This window comes from Otolemur garnettii, unplaced genomic scaffold, assembly GCF_000181295.1.
Source record: "Otolemur garnettii isolate 467f Iridium unplaced genomic scaffold, OtoGar3 scaffold00001, whole genome shotgun sequence".
Taxonomy (NCBI): Eukaryota; Metazoa; Chordata; class Mammalia; order Primates; family Galagidae; genus Otolemur; species Otolemur garnettii.
Window position 1 is genome coordinate 14048190 of NW_003852396.1, and position 17572 is coordinate 14065761.

Below are 17572 nucleotides of genomic sequence, written 5' to 3' on the forward strand. Positions count from 1 at the left end.
AGTAAAATCTCTAATTTCATCAATCAGAAATGGTAAAGACGAAATAACAACAGACCCCTCAGAAATTCAAAAAATTCTTTTTTGGCTGGGGCGGGGGTTGAACCCATCACCTCTGGCATATGAGGCCAGTGCCCTATTCCTTTGAGCCACAGGTGCTGCCCTAAAAAGTTCTTAATGAATGTTACAAGAAACTTTATTTTCAGAAATATGAAAATCTGTAGGCAATTGACCAATACTTGGAAGCACACCACCTTCCAAGACATAGCCAGAATCAAGTGGAAATGTTGAAGAGGCCTATATCAAGTTCTGAAATAGCATCAACTATATAAAATCTCCCTAAAAAGAAAAGCCTGGGACCAGATGGCTTCATGTTAGAATTCTATCAAATCTTTAAAGAGGAACTAGTATCTATACTACTTAACCTTTTCCAAAATATAGAAAAAGACAGAATACTACCTGACACATCACCTTGATACCCATTCCAGGAAAAGACCTAACAAAGAAAGAAAATTATAGACTAATAATTGAATATTGGTCTATAATTTTGACCAATGAACATTAATCTATAATTTTAACTAATGAACATTGATGTGAAAATATTCAACAAAATCCTAACAAAAGAATCCAGCAACACATCAAACAAATTATACACCACAACCAAGTGGATTTTATCCCAGAATCTCAACGCTGGTTCAACATACATAAATCTATAAATGTAATTCATCATATAAACAAATTAAAAAACAAAGACCATATGATTCTCTCAATTGATGGAGAAAAAGCTGTTGATAATATCCAGCATCCCTTTATGATCAGAACACTTAAGAAAATTGGCATAGAAAGGACATTTTTCAAATTGATAGAGGCCATCTACAGCAAACCCACAGCCAGTATTGTACTGAATGAAATTAAATTTAAATTATTTTCACTCAGATCAGGAACCAGGCAAGGTTGCCCATTGTCCCCATTGCTCTTTAACATTGTAATGGAAGTTTTAGCCATCACAATTAGGGAAGAAAAGGCAATAAAGGGTATCCATATAGGATCAGAAGAGATTAAAATTTCACTCTTTGCAGATGATATTATTGTATACCTGGAAAATGTCACGGATTCTACTACAAAACTCCTAGAAGTGATCAAGGAATACAGCAGCATCTCAGGTTACAAAATGAACACTCATAAATTGGTAGCCTTTATATATACCAACAACAGTGAAACTGAAAAAATAGTCAAGAACTCTATTCTGTTTACAGTAGTGCCAAAGAAGATGAAATATTTGAGATTTACCTAACAAAGGATGTGAAGGATCTCCATAAAGAGAACTGTGAAACTCTAAGAATGAAATAGGTGAAAATGTTAACAAATGGAAAAGCATACTGTGCTCATGGCTCGGAAGAATCAACATTGTTAAAATGTTCATACTACCCACAGCAATATACAATTTTAATTCAATTTCTATTAAAGCTCCATTGTCATTCTTTAAAGGTCTTGAGAAAATAATACTTCGTTTTATATGGAATCAGAAAAAGCCTTGAATAGCCAAGACATTACTCAGAAATAAAGATAAAGCAGGAGGAATCACGCTACCAGACATCAGACTATACTATAAATCCATAGAGATCAAAACCACATGGTATTGGCACAAAAACAGAGAGGTAGATGTATGGAACAGAATAGAAAACCAAGAGATGAACCCAGTTACTTACCGTTATCTGATCTTTGACAAGCCAATTAAAATATTGAGTGGGGAAAAGATTCTCTAACAAATGGTGCTGGACGAACTGGCTGGTGACCTTTCAATCCAGATTGAAACTGGATTCACACCTTTCACCACTAACTAAGATTGACTTTCACTAGATTAAAGATTTAAAATATAAAAATATTAGAAGAAATTGTAGGGAAAACACTTGAAGAAATCAGCCTGGGTGAAAATTTTATGAGGAGGACCCCCTGGGCAATTGAAGTAACATCAAAAATACACTACAGGGACCTCATCAAATTAAAAAGCTTCTGCACAGCCAAGAACACAGTAAGTAAAGCAAGCAGACAGCCCTCAGAATGGGAGAAGATATTTGCTGGTTTTGTCTCCAACAAAGGTTTAATAACCAGAATCCACAGAGAACTCAAATGTATTAGCAAGAAAAGAACAAGTGATCCCATCTCAGGGTGGGCAAGGGACTTGAAGAGAAACTTCTCTGAAGAAGACAGGCACATGGCCTACAGATATATGAAAAATGCTCACCATCCTCAATCATCAGAGAAATGCAAATCAAAACTACTTTGAGATATCATCTAACACCAGTAAGATTAGCCTGTATCACAAAATCTCATAATCACAGATGCTGGCATGGATGTGGAGAAAAGGGAACACTTCTACACTGATGGTGGGATTGCAAACTAATCTGTTTCTTTTGGAAAGACATCTGGAGAATACTTAGAGAACTAAAAATAGACCTGTCATTTGATCCTGTAATTCCTCTATTAGGTATATATCCAGAAGACCAAAAATGACACTACAATAAAAATATTTGCATCAGAATGTTAATTTCAGCCCAATTCATAATTTCTAGGTCATGGAAGAAGCCCAAGTGCCCATTGATCCATGAATGGATCAATAAATTGTGGTATATGTACACCATGGAATACTATGCAGCCATTAAGAAAGATGGAGAGTTTACCTCTTTCATGTTTACATGGATAGAGCTGGAAAATAATCTTCTTAGCAAAGAATATCAAGAATGGAAGAAAAAGTATCCAATATACTCAGCCCTACTATGAAACTAATTTATAGCTTTCATAGGAAAGCTATAACCCAATTTTAGCCCAGGAATATGGGGAAAGAGGAGAGGGAGGGGAGTGGAGGGGAGGGTGGGTGGAGGGAGGGTGATTGTTGGGATCATGCCTATGTTTCATCCTATAAAGGTACATGTGAATCTCTCTAAATGTAGATATAAACGTCTTAACACAATAACTAAGAAAAAGACATGAAGGCTATGTTAACCATTAGGATGAAAGTGTTTTAAATTGTATATAGAAACAGAACACTGTGCCCCATGATAGTATTAATGTACACAGCTATGGTTTAATAAAAAAAAAGGAAGTCTAAGAAAAATAATAAAAAAATAAAAATTTGAACTAATAACTAAAAATTGAAAGCTGACAAAATTGAGAGCTTATATTTAAATAGAACATGTTTCAAGTTGAAAATGTCCAGGTTTCTAGGGAACTTTCTTAATTGTATTTTGCATAATATTTGATGCAGAAGAGCCATATTTAGAGCATGTTAGATTAAAAAAACATGAACAATTGTAGGTTATTAAGTTAATCCCTCTGTACCAAAGCTTATGGCCCCAACACATTTCTGTTTTCTCACTATTTCTCTACTGGTTTATAGATTCAATGTTTTCATGAAAGAAGAAAATCTAAGTTTATATCTATGTCATAAGAGGAATGAATACAGGGTTAGTTTCTGTGTGTGTCTCTCTCTCCATATATATATATATAAATGTTTATTATATACATAGCATGTTTATTACATATATAAAATGTTTCATATATATATAATGTTTATTTTATGGTGCTCAATACCTCTGTTTACTTCTCTTTATTCCACTGTTCTATTGACATGATAATTTATCTTTATTTAACTTAAAGACTTTTACATTAAAGATAATATTCCTTGGAATGTTGCAGAAATTAGGAAAAATTTCTGATTGCAAAATTTTGAAAATAAGAGATAAGAGAAAATCAATTTTTTCTTTTTTATTATTTAAAAGACTCATAAAAATGATCACTATGGAAACCAGACATGAGTCCATGGAGCATCAACAGATCAGAAGTAAGGTCTTGAGCTAAGACTCTGAGTCTTAAATATGGAATGTTGACATAGATTTTAACATTCATTTGAGGATAACTTGTTTTAAATTATGAGATTTATTTTGAATAAAATTATTCTTGGATTTGCTAATTTTTGAAAAATTCTATACAGTGATATCTTCTTTTCTTTCTTTTTTCGTAACTGCCCTTTTTCCTTCCTTTTCTAGATCCCATCCTCATTCTCTTTCTTTCCTCTCTCTTTCCATTCTCTCTCTCTCTCTCTTTCTTTCTTTCTTTCTTTCTTTCTTTCTTTCTTTCTTTCTTTCTTTCTTTCTGTCTGTCTGTCTTTTTGAGACAGAGCCGCAAGCTGTCAACCTGGGTAGAGTGCTGTGGCATCACAGCTCACAGCAACCTCCAATTCCTGGGCTTAAGTGATTCTCTTGCCTCAGACTCCCAAGTATCTGGGACTACAGGCTCCCACCACAATGCCCAGCTATTTTATTTGGTTATAGTTGTCATTGTTGTTTGGCAGGCCTGGCCTGGATTTGAACCCACCAGCTCTGCTGTATGTGGCTGGGGCCTTAGCTGCTTGAGCTTCAGGAGCCGAGCCTACATATTTCTTTTTAATTTTTTCCCCCCTCCTTTTGTGACATTCTTCACTTTTTTTTTTTTTTTTTTTTTTTTTGAGGGAATGTCTTTGGTGGGACATGTGAAGAAAAAGAAATAACAGAAAACACCTCTGGCTTTTCTACACTCAGAACATTACTAAGAAATTGGCAAAAAATATAATATATTAAAATTTAAAATGAGAGCAATAATAATTGGAACATAAATGATTCAAATATTCTGAATGCATGAATATTCTAGGTAGTTCAGAATGAACTCATATGTATGTATTTTTAAGATTTTGACACTTGCTTGAGACTCTCCTTACATAATTACATATGAATAAAATAGAAAGGTACGTAGTTGAAAATAATCATGCCAATGTATTTACAAATACAAGAGATTCTTTAGAAAAAAATTTCAAATAAACAAGTATCAGTGGAATACTGATGTACAATTTTATGTACAACATAAATGCAAACAGACTTTCAGAACCATGAAGTTATCATGCTTTGTAAGCCCTATACTTAATACTGGGTTTGGCATGTAATAATTGCTCAATTAATATTTCTTTAAGAAGTATATGGATGCATTGAGGTACATATACATATAATTTCAAGGAGTTGGAAATAAAATGCAAAAAATAAAAATAAAAAATTAATTTAATTCTGATGTTATCATAAAATAAAAATAAATGTTTGTCATAATGGTTCATGGTTTTCCATATAATATTGCATCAATGACCGTGTAATATTTTGAACACTATAATTCCTAATGTGTACTTATACACTGAACTGTAGTATTTGTTTACTTTCTTTTATTTTCCTAGAAATGCAGTGACAGCTACTTAATTGAGATTTTACAATAAAATATTTTATTGTAGAATGTGTGAATCAAGTATGTTAATACTTAAAATTCATACAATTTGAGAGTCAAAGGGAAAGGGCCTTCACAGGGTTAAAATGTAGCATAAGATTATTTAAAATAGCTCAAGTTTGGGGCTTCAGGATACAATTGTACATGTTGGAGTCGCTATTTTAAAATACTAAATGCAAGCAAATTCATCTCTCTGGGTCTTATAACTTACTTCCCATGGTTGATATGAAGGATATTTGAGAAGACATATCTGTTTATGACATAAAATATGCTTTAAAATTGTTTACAGTGTGACATGAGAGTGTCTGTTGTAAAGATTCTCATTCTCAGAAGGGGCTAACAGGGGAGTAATTATATAGAAACTCTTTTATTCTCCTATTGTCAAATTAGCTATCCTTAATTAAATGGTATTAACACTCATATTTATAATATAATTTATGCCAAATTAAGTTAAAAATAAACACAAAGGGTGTTAAAAGACTAAAGGATGGCTCTGAGTATTGGAGGTACATTACACTCTTTATAAAATCAAATTCCCTGAGGCCCCACCTGATACCAAATAAGTCTGTAGTTTTAAAGATCTCCTAGATGACTCTAATGTGTAGCCAGAGTCCAGAACCCCTGAATTAGAAAGTCTATGTATCTGAACTACAAAGGCTATCTAGAAAATACCCAGCCAAGTATGTCTTTATATATATATAAATGGGCTTTATATATATATGGGCTGGAAACTTTCCAGATAATTCATATTTTAGTTAATTTAGAATCTAGATTGAAATTAGAATCCAGTGGATATCTGGATTGATTGCTAGAATGTATTTATTATTTATTCATTTAATATATGTTTGGTAAGCACTGCATGTTAAGCACAATACTAGTTACAGAGAATCCAAAAAATCTGATGCTTGCCTGACAAGAGTCTGCATTATATCAAGGAAGGAAGAAACTTAAATGAATACATAGATTTTCAAATGACATATCTTATACAGAACTTTTTAGAAAAGTTCTATGGTAACTCAAAGAAACAGTGGTTACTCCTTTAAGGGAATTATGCAAGGTTTTACTGGAGCATTCATTAGGAAGAGTATTAAGTGACTTCCAAAAAGATAAAACAGAGTTATGATCAAAATACATGTTGTATTCCTGCTTCATCCATGTAAACATAAAAGAGGTAAAGTCTCCATTTTTTCTTTTTTTTTTTTGGCCGAGGCTGGGTTTGAACCCACCACCTCTGGCATATAGGGCCAGAGCCTTACTCCTTTGAGCCACAGGCGCTGCCATAAAGTCTCCATATTTATTATGGCTATATAATATTCCATGGTACACATATTCCACAATTTGATACTTAGTAAAGTATCTCAAGACTGGAAGAAAAAGTATCCAATGTACTCAGTACTGTTATGAAACCAATATATAATCACTCACACTTTCATACGAATGATAAAACACATCTATAGACCAGAATGAAGGAGAGAAGAGGAAGATGAGGGGAGGGGAGGGGGGAGGCCAGCTGGAGGGAGGGTAATTGGTGGTACCTCACCTATTGTGCATAATGCAAGGGTACATGTCAAATCTATTAATAGACTATAAATGTTTTAATGAAACAGTTAAGTAAGAGAGGTGAAAGCTATGTTAACCACTTTGATGTAAGCATTCTAGATTGTATATAAAATCAGCACATTGTACCCCATTAATGCATTAATGTACACAGTTATGATTTAATTTAAAAAAAAAAAAAAGACACGTAGTGTAACAAGGGAAAGGCAAGCCAGATATGAGGAGATGGAAAGCAGTTTGGGGCCAGACAATCAGGGAACTCAGGTGCCATATTTCAGAGATCAAACTATATCCTATGAGCGTTGTGGAAATGAGAGTACAACAGCAAAAGAAAAAAGGAATTACAGGTTAGGAAGATCTTCTACTCTTCCTTAGTATCCTGAAGATATCCATTCCAATGTAAGGTTTAGAAAGCCCAATGTTTCATAGTTCCTTGGATTATCAGGTTCAATTTGATGACAGGAAGCATTTGAGTTGAATGATAACTGGATCTAAAATGTTTGCTAAATTATATACCAACAATAACTAATATTGTATTATTATTATGGGTGAGGATTAATGGCTTAAAAGGAATTAACAGCTTTAATACTAACAATGACCTTATGAAACAGTTGTCACTTCCTCTCTCTCTCTCTCCTTTATAACCAAGATAATGAAGATATAAAAGGATAAAATTACTAGTCAATACATAACTAGCAATCTACATAGTCAAGTCTCAAATACATGCAGACTGGCTTCAGAGATCAAGGTTGTACTTAGGCCTAACAGTTTCTCATCTATAATAATTTTCAAGAATATGTTATTAGTAAATTTTTGCCATGTACTGATTCCTGTGATTTGCAAGTATACTTCATGGAACTAGTATTGTCCCCCCTCCTTTTTTTTAGAGAGAGAATTTAAACTTTTTTTCTTTTGTTGTTGTTGTTGATTTTTTTTCTTGTTAGGGATTCATTGAGGGTACAAAGAACCAAGTTGCATTGATTGCATTTGTTAGATAAAGTCGCTCTTATAATTGTGTCCTGCCCCCAAAAGGTATGTCATACACTGTAACCCCCCACCCCCTCCCTCCTTCCCTCTCTCTACTCTCTTCTTTTCTCATCTCCGTCCCTCCTTCCCGCTCTCTGCTCTCCCCTTCCCCCACCTCCCACCATGTGCTGATAGGTCATCAGCTATCTTCATATGAGAATTGAGTACATAGAATTCTTGCTTCTCCATTCTTGTGATGGTTTACAAAGAATAATGTGCTCCATTTCCATCAAGGTTAATGCAAAGGCTGTAAAGTCTCCATTTTTTTAATGGCTGAATTAAAATTAAAATTCCATGGTATACATATACCACAGCTTGTTAATCCATTCCTGGGTTGGTGGGCATTTAGACTGTTTCCACATTTTGGCAATTGTAAGTTTAGCTGTGATAAACAGTCTAGTGCAAGTGTCCTTATGGTAAAAGGATGTTTTTTCCTTCTGGGTAGATACTTTCCTTTTGGTAGTAGTGGGATTGCAGGATCAAATGAGAGATCCAGCTTGAGTTCTTTGAGGGTTCTCCATACTTCCTTCCAAAAAGGTTGTATTAGCTTACAGTCCCACCAGCAGTGTAAAAATGTTCCCTTCTCTCCACATCCATGCCAGCACTACAATTTTGAGATTTTGTGATGTAGGCCATTCTCACTGGAGTTAGATGATATCTCAGGGTGGTTTTAATTTGCATTTCTCTAATAATTAGGGATGATGAGCATTTTTTCATATGTTTGCTTGCCATTCATCTGTCTTCTTTAGAGAAGTTTCTATTCATGTCTCTTACCCATTGATATATGGGATTGCTGGCTTTTTTCATGTGGATTAATTTGAGTTCTCTATAGATCCTAGTCATCAAGCTTTTATCTGATTGGAAATATGTAAATATCATTTCCCTTTGTGTAGGTTGTCTATTTGCTTTGGTTGTTGTCTCCTTAGCTGTACAGAAGCTGTTCAGTTTAATTAAGACCCATTTGTTTATTTTTAGTGTTGTTGCAATTGCCACTAGAGTCTTCTTCATAAAATCTTTTCCCAGGCCAACATCTTCAAGTGTTTTTTCTATTCTTTCTTTAAGGATTTTTATCATTTCATGCCTTAAATTTAGGTTTTTATCCATCCTGAATCAATTTTTGTAAGTGGAGAAAAGTGCGGTTCCAGTTTCAGTCTTTTACATGTGGATATTCAGTTCTCCCAGTGCCATTTATTGAATAGGAAATCTTTCCCCCAAGGTATGTTCTTGTCTGGTTTATCAAAGAGTAGGTGGCTGTAAGATGTTAGTTTCATTTCCTGGTTTTTTATTCAATTCCAAATGTCTATGTCTCTATTTTTGTGCCAGTACCATGCTGTTTGGACCACTATGGCCTGTGTACAGCCTAAAGTCTGATAGGCTGATGCCCCCAGATTTGTTTTCATTACTAAGAACTACCTTAGCTATGTGGGTTTTTTTTCTGGTTCCATACAAAATGAAGAATTATTTTTTCCAAGTCTTGAAGTACAATGTTGGTATTTTAATAGGGATGGCTTGAATCTGTAGATTGCTTTGGCAAGTATAGACATTTTAACAATGTTGATTCTTCTCAGCCATGAGCATGGTATGTTCTTCCATTTGTTAATATCTTCTGCTATTACTTTCCCCAGAGTTTCATAATTTTCTTTATAGAGATTCTTCACCTCTATTGCCCATACTTTATAGATCAAAAACAGAATTGAATGCTTTACCCTTTCAGCTGCAGCATCTGGGATCTTGGTCCCTCAGTCAGAGTTTCTGATAGATCTGTGTGTAGCTCAGCTCAACATCCTTACTGACTCTTAAAGAGATGTACAAAACAAGTATTGAGACATAAAATAAGGTCCTATTTTATTGATTTTCAAAATTTGGGTGATTACTATTTTATTTTCAATAATTACTGGCTTCAGTTCAATAAATTGCTTCTTAGAAAACAACATTGAAAAACAACAGAAATCTCTTAAATCACTATAGTTAAAGACTGTTAGATACAATGTTAGATTTCAGGTAGCTAAGATTGAATGTATTATAAGTAGTTGCAACAGCTGTATCTAAACATTGAGAATATAATTGTCTCTTATGTATATAGTGCAACGATCCTGGTAATTCTACTAAGAAATGAATCTGAAACTATTTAGAAGTATAAAAACCCTCTATATAACTCTATTTGGTCATTTAAATGCAAAACAGAATGTTTCTGCCATTATATTTAATCTATTTTTGATTGTAGGTGGAAAAATTCACTGCCTTTGCTGAAAGTATTAACTAAGAATTACCACAACACTTCGCTCTTTAATTCAAATACACTTACAAAGAGATGAACTTTACTAGACTAGAATGTGGATTTCAAATTTCCAACAGTCTAAAAAAGCTTTTTCCAAGCTATATGTCTAGTGCTTCAGCCATCCAAATGTACAGAATGTAAATAACTAGAAATTAAACTAATTCTCATTCCCATCGTTATCATCACCTAATACTATGCAACTGTCACATTTTAGGGACTGTATAATTGTTTCAAATTTATTATTGTTTATGTTAGAAGCAACTTGACTACATAGGTGCTATTGTTCACATTTTAGAGAAGGAAAATAAGAAATTACCTATAAATATAAAAATAGAACTCAGAGAGGAATTTTTATTTTCTTATTTAAGACCTTAATAATCCAACTCCATTATCCATATTCTTGCCTACACATAGTATTATAATTGGAACAAAGTAGCTGGATTGTATGAACATGTGAGGAAAAAGAAAGGAACCGAGTCCTCTGTAATACTTTAGTTTGGAAAATGACTTTATATGTAAAATTACAGAAGTCGAGTCCTCTGTAATATTTTAGTTTGGAAAATGACTTTATATGTAACCAGTATAATTAGGTATTTTTAAAATTATATTTTTAAATTTTCCTATATAGAAATAAGGAAATGAGATTTCAAGGTTTAGTATTTTTTCCAAGTCTCACCGTCAAGTCAGGGCCAGATTCTGTTTTCTAATACAGCCAATGTATTAGAGCTGAAATTCAGTGCACACTCTGCTACACCCTTGAAAGGGTCTAAGAGTTGTCTGGGTCTGGGTATCTACCCAGCCTATCAGAGAACGACTTTGCCTCTTGATATGAGAAAGTTAAGTATGGCCAAAGATCAGAGACCAAAGATAAGTGGCTCTGTGCTTCCATATGTATACCATGAAGACTGCTTGGGTTGGTCTTCATCCTGGAAAAGGTTGACAGAAATAGTTATTGTTCCCATGTACTGAGAGACTCAATATGTCATTATTGTATTTTTTCCCAGGATCATGGTAAAATTAAAAATTTGCAGTGCCATATTCTAGGTCTCCCTTGGTTAAGGAAGAGAGAGATGAATGGACCTAGACTCATGAATTGAATAATGAATTGAGTTTAATTGAATTTAACTGAGTTAAATTTTCATGCGATGTCTAGATCTTATATTGAAGTTTTATGTAGGACCACATACTATATAATATGGAAAATGTTTCTGTTTTTATTGTAAAATCCTTGTTGACAACAGAGTTTTCAAGGGCCATTTATACAAAGGTCTATGTAATGATATTAGCATTTATTACAGTAGCATCAATAAAATTATCTTTCTAAGAATGGACTAATATTCTTATATCAGATAATGATAATTAGAAAGACATTTTCCGTTTTTTCTTGTTTTCTAGCAAATTCATAACTAAATATTTTCTGATAAACCACAGATACTACTTTAGTCAGTATCACTTGGATACCTGTCACCTCCTTTTTCAGTGTGGTTTTCATTTTCTGTTTTTATTTATTTTATTTTATTTTATTTTATTTTCTCTATACATATACATATTTTATTTGGTTTCAATTTTTTGCCTTCACAAAATTAAAAAGGCTTAAAATTTAATAACAATAACAATGCTTAAGATAAGGACTAGGAAAAAAAACCTTGTAAAGAACGAACAAAGATAAATACATTCAGAAAAAAAATTAGACGAATGCTACAACAAAGTATTGAGCAATAATAATAATGATGATGCCAAAAAAGTAACATTCACATTGTCAAATAAAAGTATGTCTATCATAGGATGCTTTGACTCTGAGGTTCAGTATGGAGTCCTCAGTTCACTTCTGTTTATTTTTTTCCAAAACCCAAAAAAATATACAACTAATATTTATAAATAAAAATAGAAGATAATTTCAAATCAGATCATGCCAAATCTTAGAGATAATAGAAAAAGAAGAAATACTTTAAAATCAGTCTACTTCATCTGGATATACCTGATATCAAAATTAGAAAAAAAAAACATTCTAAAGGGAAATTACAAACATATTTTACTTATAAATGAGGATCCAATATTCTAAACAACAGATTAACAAGTTGAATTAAAAATTATTGTTCAAATAATGTACTTTGGTCAAAATTAAATCCAGTTTATGTGAGAATTAGCCACTATTTTCTTTTCTTTCTTTTCTTTTCCTTTATTTTCTTTCATTTTCTGTTTTTAATTACATATAAAATTACCTCATTCAAGTTTCCAAAGTAGTCAAATTAAATTTTATAAATAAAGTCAGATAAAATAATTTCCATGTTACAGTTGAGCATACTGAGATGTAGTGTAGATTTTCTACTTTATATACACCAATGCTTTCTCAGTTTCTAAAACATGGCAACTGTTGTCCAGACTCAGAAATTTCACATATTGTGTGCCCCACACACACCACATTTTTTGCACAGTTGACTTTTTCAGATCTTGATTTAATTTTTCTATCTTAGAGATTTTATTTTTAAATCTATGCAATTGAAACAAGATACCAACATAGTATTGAGTACATGGTATGTTTGCTTTTTCGTTCTTGAGATACTTAGGGCACACTTCCCAGATGAAAGACTCAACTGTAACTCAGACTTTACCTTATAAATGCAAACAATACAACCTAATTGTATGTACCCTCATGTTAATCTGAAATTTTAAAAAAGAAAAACAAGATATCAAGCCCCCTCCTCAAGCCATGCTATTCTTTGTAACTGTACTTTGTTCTTCATTGCACCTCCCCTGAATTGCAACATATTGGTGAGTTTACTTATATGCCCCTTATTTGCCTTTAAGCTTCAAAAGGAAGGGATTCATTCTATATCATTCTCCCTTGAATTTCCAACACTTAGCCGTTCCTGGCACACCATAGTTTAGTAAACATTTAATAAGTGGTATGGATAAGTAAATTTAAACACATATGTACTCATACACATGTACATAATAGCTACAAGTCTTCTAAAGCCAAGTATTTATTTTTTTCCTCATTCTATTGCAGTGCCTTGTACAGTAACTGGTAAAAAAAGCAATGAAAATAATAGATACTTTATCATTAAATTGATAAAAAAAAAACCTCAGAAATTATTTTTTAAATCTACTTATAACCTGTTATTTAATGGGTTCATATAAACATATAGTTGCAAAACATTTAGAATCCCAGTATAGGATCCCATTTTTAAGTATAGAACTTGAGCTAGTTAAATCTAGGAATCACAAATGCAAAAACACATTGCAAAAGGTGAGTTAAGTGTGCCAAGGCTGGAAAAAAGTGCTGCCAACTCTGTAATCTTTCATATCATCTGCAAACACTCACATGATTTACCTTCAGTGTGGCCAACTTGGACGATGATGGGCAGCATATAGTACGTATATTTCTATTCTCATAAATATTCATTTAAATATTCAAAATATGTATTGAGTGGCTTCTGTGTGGCAGAATCTTCTCTGAGTGTTGGGAATTTTCACTGAGTGTTGTTGTCAGTGAAACAAACAAACACAAAAAGTTCTCTTTCCTCAAGGAATTTATATTATGCTCTAATAGGATGGAAGGGAAAAGCCAGACAATATATGTTAACAAATGAGTAAATTATACAGGATGTTGAATTATATTAAGAGTTATGGTGGGGAAGCAGATTTAGGTAAAGAAATTTGGGAATGCTGGGTTGTGAGAGAGAATAGTTTACAGGATTAAACAGGGTAGATTGATTGGGCCTGTTAAGGAGATAAGATGTGAGCAAGGATTTGAAGGAGAAGGGAAAACTGGCAAGAGAAACAATGTAAAGCAGGATGGGAGCGTGCCAGGCACTTTTGAGAAGTGGGAAGTGCTGTCTCTTAGTAAAATGAGCAAGAGGAAGGCACTGGGGTGGGGACAGATTATTTAGAAAAATCGTAAAGACTTTGTCTTCTATTCTGAGTGAAATGGAAGTTACTGGGGAGTTGATTTAAGATAACTTCTTGAAAAGACTGCTCTGTGTTGACTATAGCCTGTACCAATTCAGAGGCTACAGCTGTATGTCAGGTAAAAGATGATGGTGGTTTCATTCAACATGGTTATCTGTGGAGGTGATTAGAAGTGGTAGGAGTCCAGAATATATTTTAAATGTAGAACTAATAGGATTTCATGGCAACCTATCATATATGAGAGGAATCAATGAAAATTTTAAGTTTTTCTTTTTTTATTGAATGGTAACTGTGTACATTGATGCACTTTGGGAGTACAGTGTGATGTTTTCACACACAATCCAAGACACTTCCATCAAACTGGTTAACATAGCCTTCATGTAACTTTCTTAGTTATTATGTCAAAACATTCATATTCTACTCATAGAAAGATTCATTTGTACCCTTGCAAGATGAACCACAGAAGTGAACCCTCGAATCCCTCTCCCTCCACCCTCTCCCCCCTCCCTCCTGGTGTGGATGTGGAGAAAAGGGAACACTCCTGCACTGCTGGTGGGAATGTAAACTAGTACGTTCCTTTTGGAAAGACGTCTGGAGAACACTTAGAGAACTAAAAATAGACCTGCCATTTGACCCTGCAATTCCTTTATTAGGTATATTCCCAGACAACCACATTACAACAAAGATATTTGTATCAGAATGTTTATTGCAACCCAATTCATAATTGCCAGGTCATGGAAGAAGCCCAAGTGCCCATCAACCCACGAATGGATCAACAAACTGTGGTATAAATTTTAAGTTTTAAGCTTGATCAATTCTAAGTATGAATGAGTGTTTTGCTCCACTTTTTTGGTTACTGTTCTACATAAGGATTACAATATTTTGTTCATTAATAGTTCATCTTAAGGCAACGGTTATACCCTGGAGCAATTTATAATCAGAACTTCCTTTTGGGACTTAAAACATTGCTTTTATATTCCTTTTAATTTTATTTTTGCCTAATTCAGCATTTTACAATTATAAGACAAAGTTATATTTTAAAATGTTACTGAGCAATTAAAGATTATGTAATTATGTTTTCCTTCTCATCTGAAAATTGTACTATTTTTCAACATGGGGAATGCCCTTTGAATTTTAAGAGCATAGGAGGTGAATATGTCTTGGTAAACCATATATGACATTTTATGGAGTGCTTTATCATTTTTTGACATGCTTTGACATGTTTTATCTCATTCCAACCTCTCCAAAACCCTAAGAGACAGGAGGGAAGGAAATATGTGCAGGAAATTGAAGAGCTGAAGTGACTGAGTGGCCAATATGAGAACTCCTTCTTGCCTTAATCCAGCCCCTTCACTCCTGTGGTTTGATCCAGCTCCAATTGATGAAGAAGTATGTGTAAGTGAAAGTGCCCTCTCTCAGGGTTAAGTGTCTCACAAAAGGGCCCAGTCTATGAACTGTCCTCATTGGCAATGCCCTGCACAACTGGGTTAACAAACCATCTTATTCATTGACCTAAACACAGCACCAGAATCATTTGGTCATGTGAATCATTATTTTTTCAAAACTCCCACTATGTTTGTTTTCTCATCTGTGCCACCTTTCTCATCTTTCTTATTCAGGAAGGTCAGCAACAGCTTTCCTGGCCTCTCTAAGAAGTACTATAATTTTGTGTGTTACATCAAAGAACCAGAACATTAACAATGCCATTAGTAGAGGCAAAAATGCGAGAATAAAGACACCATTATAAAGCTCGCAAGGTGTGGTAGACACATGTCTATTTTTCTTTGTCTTGTTGAATCCTGAAGCTATCAAACAATAGCTGGCCATATTGTTGAAAGTCGTGTGGGGAATCTAGTGACCGGCATCCCAAGTGCATGCATCAGGGCCAAGTACCTCAAGTTCAGGGCCCTCATCTTTTAATTTTTCATCTAGCTTCTGTAAGCACCTGGCTCCCAAAATTCAGCTAGGTAAATAAAATGGGAATAAGAATATTACCGAAATGACTTTCTTTTCTTCAAATTGAGCCATGCAAATAATTTATATCAATCTCTTTTTCAGAGACTGAAACGAAGCTTTTTGAAATGTAAAGATAACCTCAGCATATTTGACAAGCCTGGGCAGTTATGGGGGTGGAGGGAGGAAGGAAAGCAAAGTCATTTAAGAAAGTAAAAGACATTTAACTGCTATGGAGGAAGAAATTTTAATGGATGTAGAAAGAATCATTTGTAAGAAGTGCAGACAAATGCAAAATGGTATTATGAATAAGTGATACCATTAAAGAGACCGTTCTCTCTAACCACTCACACCTATGAATCACGTTGGGGTTTCCTGACTTCTTAGCTCTCTTTACCCTCCAGCAGCGACGCCCCTTCTCCCAATCAATGTCAGAGGTTTAAGTGCCATCGTCAGAGAGCAGCTTATTATCTACCTGCTCCCCCAGCTTCTCTCTGAGTGACACACACCCACGTCTCCCCATACAGCTCCCCTCCTTCCTTCCGCGGCTCCCCAGAGGGAATCTAAGGAGCAGGAGGGAGCCCGAGGCTACCTTTGTCTGAACCCCCAAACCACCACGTTTCAAGACCCCAGTTCACCCACTGAATCTATGCCCCAGCCCTTCTGCCGCCCCCCGCCGTGAGCCGCAGGGGCTGGAGCCAGCCCTGCGCTGCGCTTACAGCTGCGTCTGCCCGAGCGCGGCACGTGCTCCCGGCGCTGGCGCGAGAGAGCTAGCGCCACCGCCACGGGCCCCGCAGCCGTTCTGCCTGCTGTCACCGCTGCCTCCATCGCTGCCACTAGCGCTCCAGCTGCAGCCAAGGCCGCTAAGAGAGCGCAGGAAGCCCAAAGGGAGCGGCTGGCCAGGGGCGCAAGGCTCAGGGCGCACACCTGGTAAGTACAGCGCGTTTTCATTCTTTCAGCTGTAGTTACCACGGATGTAGGATGCCTCTGGAGCCCCTCCCCCCAGCTCTGGGACAGGGAGCCACCAGGCGAGGGGCGGGAGCTGGGGCTAAAGAGCCTCAGCAGGGCAGGTGGTGGGCAGGTGGGGGATTGGTGAAGCCAGGGCCTCTGTGAGGTTCTGCAAGTTTAGAAAAGTCAGCCTGCAAGGACGTGTGCTCTGTAAAGCAGACAGAAATCGGAGACAGGAGCCTGGGCTACAGAAGCTTTGCTCCAATGGGAGGTTTATAAAGATCATTTTGCTATTATTTGCATAAGTGAGGGATTTAAGTGGGTTCGTTTCCATAGAAAACGAACTAAAAAAACCAGAAGAAAAAAAAATAAAGATCTCAGCCAACGGATGTGTTTAGATCTCTCTCTGTTTCTCTCTTAAACCGATACATGGGCATGGAAGGTGTGCAGTGAGTACGGGAGAGGGCTTCTGTATCCTCGAATCCATTAGCTGTTTAGAGAGCTAAGCAGACACTTGCTGATGCTTCACACCAAAAAGAGGCAGGGAAGCAAAGACTTGATTTGGTGTGGATACCGGTGTTCCATTTCTAAAATGACATT

General features: G+C 35.2%; 1 protein-coding gene across 1 annotated transcript in view; it reads left to right on the forward strand.

The window, feature by feature from the left end:
* Positions 1-16766: 16766 nt before the first annotated feature.
* The window catches only part of GRM5 (glutamate metabotropic receptor 5), a 514551-nt gene continuing 513745 nt past the window's right edge, over positions 16767-17572 (forward strand). The window contains exon 1 of the mRNA XM_023510155.1: positions 16767-16954. The gene's annotated coding sequence lies outside the window, so the exon portion shown is untranslated. The remainder of the gene's footprint in view (positions 16955-17572) is intronic.